Source organism: Lactuca saligna, chromosome 1 (assembly GCF_052625555.1).
Source record: "Lactuca saligna cultivar CGN05327 chromosome 1, ASM5262555v1, whole genome shotgun sequence".
Classification (NCBI taxonomy): Eukaryota; Viridiplantae; Streptophyta; class Magnoliopsida; order Asterales; family Asteraceae; genus Lactuca; species Lactuca saligna.
Genome location: NC_136417.1, coordinates 139,111,724 through 139,125,798, shown reverse-complemented (window position 1 = coordinate 139,125,798; position 14,075 = coordinate 139,111,724). Strand labels below are relative to the sequence as shown.

At 34.3% G+C, this 14,075-nt stretch overlaps 1 non-coding gene across 1 annotated transcript; it reads right to left on the bottom strand.

Moving 5' to 3' along the window:
* Positions 1-4,212: 4,212 nt before the first annotated feature.
* Positions 4,213-4,284, bottom strand: LOC145028051 (small nucleolar RNA snoR60). Its single transcript, XR_013675807.1, has one exon. It is a non-coding gene; the product is annotated as a small nucleolar RNA snoR60 (small nucleolar RNA).
* Positions 4,285-14,075: the final 9,791 nt, after the last annotated feature.

The following is a 14,075-nucleotide window of genomic DNA, read 5'->3' as shown; positions in this document are numbered from 1 at the left end:
GTGAAGCACGACTCATCATAGAGCGAACCATATCCAATAAGGTTCGATTACGCCTTTCTGCCACACCATTCAGTTGCGGTGTCCTAGGAGGCGTCAATTGCGAAACTATTCCACACTCCTTGAGATAATCGTGGAATTCAAGACTTAGGTACTCTCCTCCTCGATCGGATCGAAGCATCTTGATTTTCCTGCCCAATTGATTCTCCACTTCATTCTTGAACTCTTTGAACTTTTCAAGGTTTCTGACTTTTGCTTGATTAAATAGATATACCCATATCTACTATAATCATCGGTAAAGGTCACATAGAAGCGGTTCCCATCCTTCGTGGTTGATCTAAAAGGTCCACATACATCGGTATGTATTAGGTCTAATAGTCCCTCACCCCTTTCACAAGTACTCGTGAAGGGTGACTTAGTCATCTTTCCAAGTAAACAAGATTCGCATGTGTCATCTTCCCTAAGGTCGAATGACTCCAACACTCCATCCTTTTGGAGTTGGGCTATGCGTTTCTTGTTGACATGTCCAAGACGACAATGCCACAAGGATGATTTATCCATACTAGTGGAAGAATCTATATTCAAAACATCATTTCCTAAGTTATCTACAATCATAACAGTTTCATATATTCCATTACATGGTATAGCTTCAAAATAAAAGACACCATTTAGATAAGCCAAAATAGAACCATTCTCATTATTAAAAGAAAATCTAAAACCTTGTCTATATAAACCATGAAATGAAATGATGTTTCTAGCCATTTCTGGCGAATAGCAACAATTGTTCAAATCTAAAACTAAACTATTCTTAAGCACCAAAGAATACACTCCAATCTTGGTCACAGGCGACGATCTTCTGTTCCCCATGATTAGATTGATCCTTCCTTGCTCCACATCCCTACTTCCTTTTAGTCCCTGCACATTAGAACAAATGTGATAACCACAACCGGTGTCAAGAACCCAAGAAATAGCATGATTAGAATCGTTAGATTTTATTGCATATATACCTGCGAAAGATGGCTTGATCTTTCCTTCCTTGATGGCTTGCAGGTAGTCCGGGCAGCTTCGCTTCCAATGTCCTATCTTGTGGCAGTGGTGGCACTCTGCCTCCTTCGGGTTAGAGCAGGGCTTAGAGGGATCAACTTTGGTCCCACTAGAAGAGGAACCATCTCGGGCTTTCACCTTTCGATAGTTATTTGAAGAAGCTTTCCTCTTCTTTCCCTTCCCTTGACCAATAGCCAAGACAGGAGCAGCGGATGGATTGGGAGTTGGTGCAACAGACTTGTCCTTGAAATTGCTCTCAGCAACCCTCAAGAGACCTTGGAGTTTACTTAGAGTGACCTCCTCTTTGTTCATGTGGTAGGTCATCCTAAATTGATTGTACATCGGAGGCAAAGAGTGAAGCACCATGTCGATCGCCAAGTCTTCGCCGAAGTCAACATTTAACTTGCGAAGGCGGTCGACATACCTTTGCATCTTTTGCAAGTGCACGGTAAGAGATTCTCCATGACCCATCTTAGCGGAAATCATGTTGGTGAAGATCTCGTAACGCTCTTGTCTCGCGTTTTGGTGGTACCTCTCCAACAAGTCTTGATGCATCTCGTATGGATACATGTCCTCGTAGGACTTTTGGAATTCGGAGTTCATGGTGGCGATCATGATGCAATGTACTTTCGTTGCATCTCGCTCATGGGTTTCAAAGGCGGTGATTTCGGCGGGAGTAGCAACTTCGGGGTTGATTTTCTCGAGCTTCTCGTCGAGGACATACTCTTTATCCTCATAGCGAGCAATGGTGCAAATGTATCTTATCCATTCGCCAAAGTTCGTTCCATCGAAGGTGACCTTTTGGCAAAGGCTCATCAACGTGAAAGAACTAGCAGCAGCATTGTTTGCGTTTGACATCTATAGAAAGGACAAAGATAGATTAGAACAAGAATCCCTAATTATCACCCAATAAGAAAAATTAGGGCTAGGATCCAACAATAACATTTACATACTAGAAAAGGGATGCCGTAATCCAACATGCAAATAAATTGAAGGTAAGTGAATGACGATTCACTAATTCTCCATCACAAAACTTAAGCTATTAGTCCTAAGTGTTTTTTAGAATTCCTAGGTTCGGATGAGATTCATTGAACTATTCAATGGCATGTTTAAGTCTCGATATGCCCCTCTTGTTTGTGACTGGGATGCCGAGGATCACAAAGCGGGTGTGAATTACCATGCAAATTCACATGGTGCCTTCATTGTAACGATCACCTATTCGATGTGCCGGTAAACCACACACGCTCCATCGAACTATGATGAACAATGAATCACCCTTTGCCACCTTCGCTTAGAACCAATTAGTGTGCCGGTAAACCACACACGCTCCACTAACATCTTAGCAAGGTGCAAAGTGTAATTTCATGGGATTGCATCAATTCACTTTTCCTAAAGTAACTAAGATTGGGAAATTTTAAAAGAAAGTTTAGTTACTTCGTATTTCTTATTATACTTTTAATGAGAGGATGAGGTTGCCCTATCCTACCCGTTCGGCTAACGACCCTCCACCAATCAAGCAAGCGGTGGGTGTGAGTGTACACCCATTAAGCGCCATTTTATAGGCCGCAACCTTATACCCACCTTATAGATCGGCTTCGTGAATGAGGCCTACTAGCGGCAAGACTAGCATTTAGTTATACATATATATATTATTCTAATAATATCATATAAGTGTAGGGTTGTATTTTAAACTTTTCAAAATCTAGGGTTTGAAATTTAAGTTGTCTAAATTAAAGCTTTTAATCACAAATATAAATTTCAAAACTATAGGGTAGGTTTTAAACATTTAAAAACATGGAGGATCAAATAACAAATAATTCCAATTAACAATTTAATATTCTAATTATCTTTATTTGATTTATCTTGATTTCTTTGAAGATAATTACCAAAAAATAATTAATTATTATCATATAAGTAAATTAAATATTTTAATTAGTTGATAATTACCTTTAACTAGATCAAGATAACACTTATATTTATCAAGAAATCGGATTCATATTGATCTAATTAGTTTATGGAAAGTTTGGATAAGATAAACACAAAGAAATCCCGAATCTGGCCCTTCCTGACGCTTGGACTCGCCGAGTGCACAAGGGGACTCGACGAGTCAGGCCTACTCGACGAGTCCACCATGGAACTCGACGAGTCAGTGACTCAAAACCAAAAAAATCGAATTTTGCAGGTTTGTTTCAGTTATTCAAGCAATAATTTGTAGAAAACCAATCTAGGCTCTGATACCACTGTTGGGTTTTAGCCATAAGAACTTTCCTATGTGCGCATGCAAAACCCTATTGCTTGGATCTAGGCTTTCTAATAAACATGCTTTTGAAACCAAGACTTCTAATGGCTAATTAGGTTAAATAACAATGATGAAACAGATCTAGAATCATACCTTTGAGTTCCTTGTTGATCTTCTTGTCTTGGAGCTTCTAGAGTCACAATTGTCACTCCTCTAATGGCTTACAAACACCACTAGCAAGCAAGATGATTTAGGAGAGAGGAGAGGGGATGGAATTCGGCCAGAGGTTCCTTGCTTTAGGTTCTGAAAGGTTGTACACGAATTCCACATCCCAAGGGCCTATTTATACCTTTAGACTCCTTAAGGGTTTCACCCTAAACCCTAATTGGATAATCTTCACTTAAGGCTATCCAAATCCATTCCATAGATATCCTTATGGACTATTTTGAGCTATCCTAAAGCTCTTAGAAACCGTCCAAAGTCCATCCTAATGGATTTATAGTCTAAAGTCTAACTATCAAACAATTGACAGTTTATACCCTCTTATTTAATTAATCTCTTTAAGTCACCAAATTAATACCAATTAATTTATGACTTATATTAATCAAATAGCTAAATATTATTCCTTATAATATTTACTCTCTCTTAACAAATCATCCTTCAAGTTGCTATGGTGAAGGCAACCCAAAAGGACCATGCACCACCGAATATAGTTATAGCCTTAGACACTATTCCAACAGAATTAACCTTGATTTATAACAAAATAGCCTCCAGATTTCAGGAAATAGGACGCATTGAGTTCTAAAATTCTAACCTGAAAAAGGAATATAAAGTAATCAAGTAAATTTTTGACAAATTAAAGATACCCTTGTAACCATTTTAGTAAATAATAAAAAAATAATGAATATTGAACTGAATCAAATGTAAAAAGTGGCATCAGAAACTCGGTTTTTGCATCATACAAGATGCCCCGAAGGGGAATCCGAGTAGCTCATCATATGCCATACAAACCAGAGTACCAGACGGAAGAATGAGACCAGAAAAGTCAATTATAATAGAAATAGTTGTGATGATTATAAACAATGATGTCTAAAACAATGAAAAACGATATTAAAAAAAAACTCAAAACAAACCAAGCCTGATAAGTAATGGAAGTCTTTCAAGGGTCTTAACCTTACAACTAAGTGTTGAAAAACTCAAAACAAACCAAGCGAAAAACTGTGATGCGGGCAAGAACAGAGGTTCCAAGCTCACACCCTTTTCCCCTTGTGCAGATTTTTGTAATTAAACAAACACCATCGTAACAAAAAACCACAGCCTGTAGAAGGAGAACATAAAAGCAACAACAAACTGATGCTTTATAAACTTTACCGAATTCAACAATGAGAAATTGAGTTTCTACTGCAGAAACCCTACTCCCAACTTCATCAGCCTCCTCCTTTGTAACTCTATTTTGCCAAGTATAAGCCGCAATCTTCCTCACCAATACAATCAGAAGAGATAAAACCACCAACGCCAAATTGAACACGGTTGCACTGTTCTCCAAGACCTTCAAATCCTTGTCAAAACCCATGAGTTTCGTAGGAACCATCAATTGGAATCAAAACGATGATATAGTGAGTAGTTTAATAGTGAAATGGCTCAAATCGTGGCAAGAGGATTTTACCATGTGGCACTGATTCTTACATATGGGGGGTTTATAAAGAAAGCGACCAAAGCAATAGCAGGAAATTAGCAAATGAAGACAAACAACACCTTCATCCTCTATGAACAACAAAACCTTCAAATCTCTCTCACTCTCTCCTCTCAGCTTGTTTTGTATTCTTCTTCTCTTTATGATTATCTCTATATAGACAGACAAACACAAACAAACACAAGAAAGAGGAATAGAGAGAATTCTGAATTTAAAAGATTAAAATTGTTCAAACCCTAACAGAAAATACAAAAAATTAACTTTATGTGGGCTTTCCTATTGTAAAATACAAAAGAAAGTGTGTTTATACTTTATAATGAAAACAACTCGCACTCTCATCTCACTCCAGACCAGACCTCAAACGGAGCCGGCACCAGAGCAATTAATAGAGAGATACAATACAGGGACTGATTCTAATTTGATGACTGGTGTTGAGTGAAGATATCAAAGAAGTGGGAATATAATAATAGGGATCAAGTGGGTTGAAGAATCGAAATGGAATTGAAGTTCTACTAAAAATGAGAATATTACCGATGTATATAAATTGAGTCCAATGGGGGATATTGCGAATCATAATCATCAGCTTTTAAATTTTTAGGGCATAAAGAAAGAAAGGGAAGAAAGATAAAAGAAAGTGAGATTATATGTAGAATAACCCAAATGATTGCTTATAATTGATATATACCTGAAGAAAAAAAAATTCAACCGACGGCTATGAAGCACCATATCAGACCTAGTGCAAGTATTTTGAAGCACAGCCCATACAGATATGCATCCCCTTTGCAGATGTTGGATCACTGGAAAACCATTGGTACCCATTGCAAAAACAAAAAAAAAAATTGCACCTGTTAAATCTCTCAGGTATGGGAGCGACGACGGCAATACGATTGCCGACTGAATGGGGTCTCTAGTTTGTAATCAATTAAGATATTGATTCGCTTCTCTGCTCAATTTCTAACAAGAAAATTAGGGTTAAAATGAATGGGTATATAACTATAATCGTATTGATAAATAATTTTGGAAACGATTGTCTTCAACAATCTCCATGATCTGGGTGCTGATTTAGTGCACAGAAGTTGGAAACTCTTAATTGTTTCCAATTAAGAGCGAGAATGAAGCGGATAGGGTACTAAGAGGCACAAAGGGCATTATCGGAACTTCATTTGGAAACTTTGAGCGGAAAAAATAGCTTGGGAGGGGCTTAACAACTGTCACGTTGCATAATTGTACTGTTTTATTATAATAGAGGATTTTGTCAATTTTGGTTTCATATTCAATGAGTTACAGACCCCCAAAGTTGGGATATCAATATGAAAATTTTCAAAGTTCAACCTACTAAGTAGTAATTAATTACCAAAAATTCCGATTTTTCCAGTTCTAAACCCACTTTATCTGGTTCAAACCTACCCACTTTGATGTTTTCGGGTTTTCCAGTTCTAGACCCACTTTACTCGGTACTGTACCTGAAACCGAACCGGAATAGGTTCCTATATACCGGTCCAGTTTCCAGTTCTACAAAATTTCTTTAACCGGTTCCGGGTTTTTCGAATCTAGGTCCATAGTAACGGATCAAAAATTAACTTTAAAATATAGTAAGGGACCAAATCGTAATGTATAAAATACTAATAATTTAACTTCAAAATTATAAGTGGTGAAAACTATTAAATAATAAAATTAATTGAGGGAAAATATGTAAAAATGAAAATCTTCTATGACCACACCTAAATGGCTATTTCCAAAAAAGACTTTTGTTTTATATTTTAAGTAAATTACACGAATGGTCTTTATGGTTTCGGGTAATTTGCATGTTTGGTCCTTAACTTATTTTTTATTATGCCCTTGGTCTCTACTATTTGTTTTCGTTACGCGTATGGTCCCCGTCTTACCGAAAAAGATTATTATTTAAATGAAAAAAAATAGTGGGGTAGGTAAGGTAAGGTGAGGAGGTGGGATTGGGGGTGTGTTATTTTAAATAAATTAAAAAGTCAAGGGCAAAATAGTCTTTTTTAGGTAAGACAGGGACCAAGTGCGTAACAAAAACAAACAGTAGGGACCATCTGAGTTAAAAAAAAAATAAGTTAGAGACCAAACGCACAAATTACCCTAAACCATAGGTACCATTCATGTAATTTACTCTTATATTTTATATTTGTTACACTTGATGATACTTTTGTAAGGGATTTATGAGTATAAAAAATGAGTGTATGAAATTACTTTTGTAAGAGATTTATAAGTATCAAATAATAGATCTCATATTATTCTATTTAAAATCGCATCATCTTAATAGTCACTACCCATGAAAATAAAAATAAACTCAATTTAAATAAACATATTTTATTTTTAATGAATTTTATAACTTTCTTTTAATATATGTTTTATATTTATTATTTTATTTAAACTTGGAATATTTTTAATTTATTTGAGACTATCTATTTTGAGGAAAATATTATTATTATAAAAAGTAAATTTTAACTTTTTTTTTTGTTAATTTGAAATTTTGATTTACATCTTCCATTTAAACTTTTTAACCATTTAAAAAAAATAGATTTTGAATATATTATAAAAATTATGTTTGAATTTAACATCATATTTGGATTAACAAACTAAGTATATTATATTGAGAATAAAGAATTAATATTGAAATAACAATAATATTGAACTTAATGTATTAATTTAAAAATAAGTTGAAAACTTGGAGGTTTCAAATTAACGTGGTTGAAGAAAAAAATATCTCTTTTATAAGTATACTAGGCAAATATTCACGTTTTGCTCAGAATACAACAATATATTTAAAAAAATTTACAAATATATGTTTTTTAAGTATATCAATGACGTTGTTGTTAACTTTTATATAATAATTTTTATAATATGTTAGTATCAACATTGTTTGTTTTGAATTATATAAGAACGTAGACATCTTTTAAAATTCTATAATGTTAATTGTCTCAATGATATCTACCTGCATGTTACTTATGAATAAAATTAAATATAATATATAGTTTAATGATTTTTATTGTTGTTGTTATGATTAATTAATTTTAAAAAGTTTATTTGCTTTAGATTTTAATTTCTATCATTATAATTATTTAAAATATCAAACATTGTTTTTGCTTTTAAAGTTAACAAATATAATTTTTGTATATAATGCTACTTTTAACTATTATTGTTGTAAGATATTTTAAAAAAAAAACATATTTGGAAACTCTTAATTATTTTAATTTGGTTTAGAAATTCAACTTTTTTAAAAGATTATTTGATGAATATTGTTAGTTTCTTTTGATTGTAATTATTTAAAATAACAAACATTGTTTTTGTTTTTAAAGATAACATTATAAATTTTTATATAGTATTATTTTTAACTATTTTTACTATAAGTTATTTTTATGCTACTTATTTGAAAATTCTTAATGATTATAAAAAAATAGTTATATATACATATATATATATATATATATATATATATATATATATATATATATATATATATATATATATATATATATATATTGAAAATTTAGGATTATAATTTAAGTTTAACACTATAGTTTATAATTTGTAACCATTTATAAATTAGCCTATCGCTTATTTTTCAAGTTTAACTGAAATTTTGATTTAAGTTAATGGTTTAACATTATATTGAAATTAATAATTTAACTATTTTGTAGAAACTCATAAATTGTAAAAAAGTTGTGACATTAAAATGTCAATCACTCACATATGACACCATATTAAAAAGTTTGCCACACCCCCAAACCAGGATGTCGGAAATGTCCAAGGGTGGATGACTTTCATGTATTGTATCATAACATAATGAATAATAGTGATCAAAGCAAACACAACCATCATAAATATAATTGAAAAAGTTACATTGTAGCAAGAGTTACATGTTTCAAAATCAATTACAATATGATGATAAACAAATATTTGTCTGACGCCTAAGCGTCCCATCCTCAAAAGCTTGTAGTTACCTGTTCTAGTGATTTTCTGAGAATATAAGCATTTCCTTGTAAAATGATAGTGTTTGTGTCCAGAAAAATCCAATATTTTCCTTTAAATGAATTGTAGTCTAAAAAACCTAAGACCGAAATGTACAAGTATTTTCATACTTAAATGTATCGTTGTTTCCCTGTAAACTAAATGTATCGTTGTTTCCCCCATGTGAGTTATTATAACCGTGCTAAAGACATAGATGGCCTGTTACGACGTTCTTTAGACATCGAAATGCTAGACATTTGGCACCCCAGACCTGTCAGTCTAGCTGTTGCAAGCAGCTTAGGTATAGGATTGTCAGTCTCGTATAGATCTATACACAAGTATCACGCTTTCTTATAGGAGATTCCGGTTATAATACATGACTTTTGTAGGTACGCAGATAGGTACGATGAAGACTTTGACTGACAAAAATTGATCCAACGAGTTTACTTTTGTAGTAATGAAAACATTTATATGTGTAATTATCACTTTTCCATGATATATAATAAAATAATATAAAGTAATTATATATATATATATATATATATATATATATATATATATATATATATATATATATATATATAATTATCCACTTTTCTCAACATGGTACAAAAGTATCAATGATCTACAAACTATACTTTTATAGTTTATTATAATATCTGATTTTTGTACATATATATATATATATATATATATATATATATATATATATATATATATATATATATATATATATATATATATATATATAGAGAGAGAGAGAGAGGCTAGTATGCTTAGAGATTCATAAATAACAAGTATCTTACATTTAATACAAATAAGTGGGTTCTTAGTGTGAAAATGTCTATTTTTCTAGTTTTTGACTTTTAATGTCACAAACGACAAATAATGAAATATAGTTACGTAAAACTTATTTTTAATTTTTTGTGATTTTTAGGTCAAGTTAACTTTATATGTTTTAAACAAAATATTTTTGGTCAAAACCTACAAAAATGGTGCCATAACCTTTTTATGAACATTTTTGCTAGTAAAACCCATTTTTGCATAAAATGATATATTTTGAAGTTTTCTTTTTGTAAAACTAACACCTTAGTATTTTTTACTAGTTTCAAGACATATATCCAAAATAACATATTTTGGTTTAGATCTCACAAAAATGGTGAAATAATTTGGTTATAACCATTTTTGCTAGAATAATCATATTGTGCTCATAAAAACCCTAGTTTTTATAGTTTTGTGTTATTGATTTTTTCATAAGAACATCTAGCATGTTTATACTTGTTTTTCATAGTTTTATACTTTAAAAAAGCTTTTACATCTAAATGTTCATAAAACTTGGTAATAACGTTATTTCATGTATTTAGCACTTTTACACAACATGTAAGTAAGCATTCATAACATCTTGTATATTTATACTAGTTTACTTGCATTCTCCCCCAAAAACTTAAAAATATTGAAAATAAAAGGGTATGAACTCACCTTATGTGTATTTTCTTGATGAATGGAAGGTTGTAGATGGAAAGTTTCAAGTCAAGAACACTTGAAAAACACTTTGAAGATTTGAAGATCCTATGAATAGTAACACATGATATTGTGTGTAAATGGATTGAAACTAGTATAGAAGTGTGTAGAATCACTAGATTATGAAGGAATTACTTACCAAAAGCTCAAGAACAATCTTGGAAGAAATCAGGGTTAGAGGATGAGAGCTTAAACTTGGAGAGGAAGATTGAAATGAAGAAAAAAATGAAGTAGAGAAGGCCTCTCGGCCTAGTTTAAGAGAGATGGGGGGAGGGGGGTGGGGAATAGGGGTGGGGGTGGATAGGCTGGGCATGCATGGAGAAGTGTGGGGGATTTGACTTGTTGGAAAAGAGGGCACCATTGTGTCATTTTGGGTCCCATAACACCTAAATTCAAACTAGCCATTTCTTTTATAAATCTGATCATTTTTATAAAAGAATGGATTTTTTTTATAAAAATGATGTGTTTTTTAAAAAAAGTTAGGTATAAAGTATGTATAAATATTTAATTTGAATTAGAAAAATTCAAATTATTATAACAAATATTGTTATCAATTAATCATACGTTACATGAATAGTTAAGTTAAATTTCCAAGTTCGTTTCGTTAAAATTTGGTGTTTAGACGAGTATAGACTTAGTCACATTTGGTGAAGAATTCACCAAAAAGTTGTGTTTGTATCTGTTGTTATGAATTTGTCACGTAGTGTTAGGTTTATGAACTCTACTACTTTGTGTTATATATATTATTTATTCCCAAATAACATATAGCTGAATTATCAAGTTGTTACGTTACTAACCCTAATTAGGGTTTATATTTTACAATTGGTAAAAAAAAGAGGTGCTTTGTATTAGTACTTTGTAAGTTGTACATCAGGAACATTAGGAAACATAACGTTTATCCTAAAATCCTAATAATAGTCGAGTTGACTTGGTTGACTTGTTGACTTTGTTTGGCCCAAACTTGACAGTTGTCACAATATCCCTCGGTTAGAAGGAATTTCGTCCCGAAATTAGCGTTTTGAGTGGTTCCTCAAGGGATAGGGAAAAGATGTGGGCATTTTTGTTTCATCTGGTCCTCGCGTTCCAAGTAACTTTAGGTCCTTGCTTAGCGTTCCAACGGACCTTCACTATGGGTATGCGACTTTGCTTTGTTCTCTTGACTTCCCTATTCATGATTTCCACAGGTTCCTCGATGAAGTGGAGACTCTTGTTTACCGCAATTTCGTCAAGTGGAATGACAAGGGGCTCATCGGATAGGCACTTCTTCATGTTGGATACATGGAAGGTGGGGTGTACTTTACTAAGTCCTGCGGTAGTTGAAGTCTCTATGCTACCAAGCCGATCCTGGCGAGGATATTGAATGGATCAATATACCTTGGATTCAGTTTCCCATGTTTTGCAAAACATATCATTCCCTTCAAGGGTGAGACCTTCAACAGAACGCGGTCACCAACCTGGAATTCCAAGGGTTTTCATCTTTTATCCGTATAATTCTTTTGTCGGTCTCGAGAAGCTTTCAGTCTTTCACAAATTTGAACGATCTTCGATGTTGTCTCCCGTATGATCTCCGGACCGGTGACAGTGCTGTTAGGTACTTTCTCTCTTGCTAGCTGAGTGTCACCCACCTCAGCCCACCATAAAGGTGATCTACACTTACACCCATATAGGGCTTCAAATGGAGAAACTTTTGATGCTAGTTTGATAATTGTTGTTGTATGAGAACTCGGTGAGTGGTAAGTAGGTATCCCGGGCTCTACCGAAGTCTATTACACAAGCTCTTAACATGTATTCTAGCTTCTGAATGGTTCTCTTGCTTTGCCCATCGGTTTGAGGGTGATAAGTTGTACTCATGTCAAGCCGGGTTCCCAAAGACTTTTGTAGTGTTTGCCAAAATCGTGAGGTAAACCTTTTCTCTCTGTATGAGATAATGGATATTTGTACTCCATGCAACTGTACAATCTCCTTGATGTACGTTCTAGTTAGTTTTTCCATCTTGTCTGTCTCTTTTATCGACAGAAAGTGTGCGGATTTGGTTAACCTATCGACAATCACCCATATGGTGTCGAGTCCACCAGTTGTCATGGGAAATTTAGTTATGAAGTCCATGGTTATCCGCTCCCACTTCTACTGGGGTATATCCGGTTGGTGTAGCTAACCCGAGCGATTTTGGTATTCTACCTTAACCTTGGCACAAGTCAAACACTTGCCTACATAGGTAGCAATTTCTGCCTTCATGTTTGGCCACCAATATAGTTTCTTGAGGTCTAGATACATCTTTTCTGAACCAGGATGAATGGAGTATTTGGTCTTGTGAGCCTCGTTCATGATAATGTCACCGTGCCCACCAAATTTTGGTGTCCAGATTCGATTCAAGAGATAATAAGCACCGTCACCCTTGACCTCAAGGTTTTTATCCATTCCTCGCAAGGCTTCACTAGCAAAATTCTCAGGTTTCAAAGCCTCAAGTTGCGTCTCCTTGATTTGCGTGGACATGTGTGAATGGATGGTTATGGCCAAAGATTTTACTCAGCGGCCAGAGTATTCTTTTCGACTTAGGGCATCCGATAGTACGTTGGCTTTGCCGAATGATAGCAAATTTCTCATTCGTAATCATTTAATAGTTATACTCATCGTCATTGTCTCATATTGAATTAGTTTTTGATTGAGGATGTGCTGGAGACTTTTATGGTTAGTGAAGATTGTGCACTTCGTACCATAGAGATAGTGTCTCAAGATCTTTAAAGCAAACACCACTACTCCTAATTCAAGGTCATGTGAGGTGTAGTTGACTTCGTGAATCTTAAGTTGTCTCGAGGCATAGGCAATAACCTTCTCTCGTTGCATGAGCATACAACCTAGACCCTGCTCGGACGCATCATAGTAGACCACAAACTCTTCCGTCCCTTCTAGAAGAGACAAGATCAGAGCACTGCATAGGGCTTGTTTTAGCGTTTGGAAGGCAGTTTCTTATTTATCCTCCTTGTTGAAGGTCACTTCTTTCTAAGTCAATGTAGTGAGTGGCTTGTGATCTTGGAAAAATTTTGTATGAACCTCTTGTAGTAGCCAACAAGGCCTAGGAACTGGCAGATTTCCTTCGGTGTCCATGACGCTTCCTAGTTCTCAAATTCTTTGATTTTTGAAGGATCCACATGTATCCCTTCATTGCTGACCACGTGTCCTAAGAAGTCCACCTTTCGGATCCAAACTTCACATTTTGAAAACTTTGCATATAGTTTCTCCGTCCTTAACGTCTCCAATACTTATCGTAGGTGTTGATTATGCTCTTCCTTACTTTGTGAATAGATTAGTATGTCATCGATGAATACTATCACAAATTTATCTAAGTAAGGTCAGCATACACCGTTTATTAGGTCCATGAACACCGTGGGCAGATTAGTCAATCCGAAGGGCATCACCGCGAACTCATAGTGATAGTAGCAAGTTCTAAATGTCGTTTTAGGGATATCTTCCTCCTAGACTCGTAGTAGCTGGTACCCCTACCTTAAATTTATTTTTGAGAAGTAGCTCGCTTCCTAAAGTTGGTCGAACTGGTCGCCAGTTCGGGTAGGGGATATCGTTTTTTGATGTTGTGTTTGTTCAGCTCCC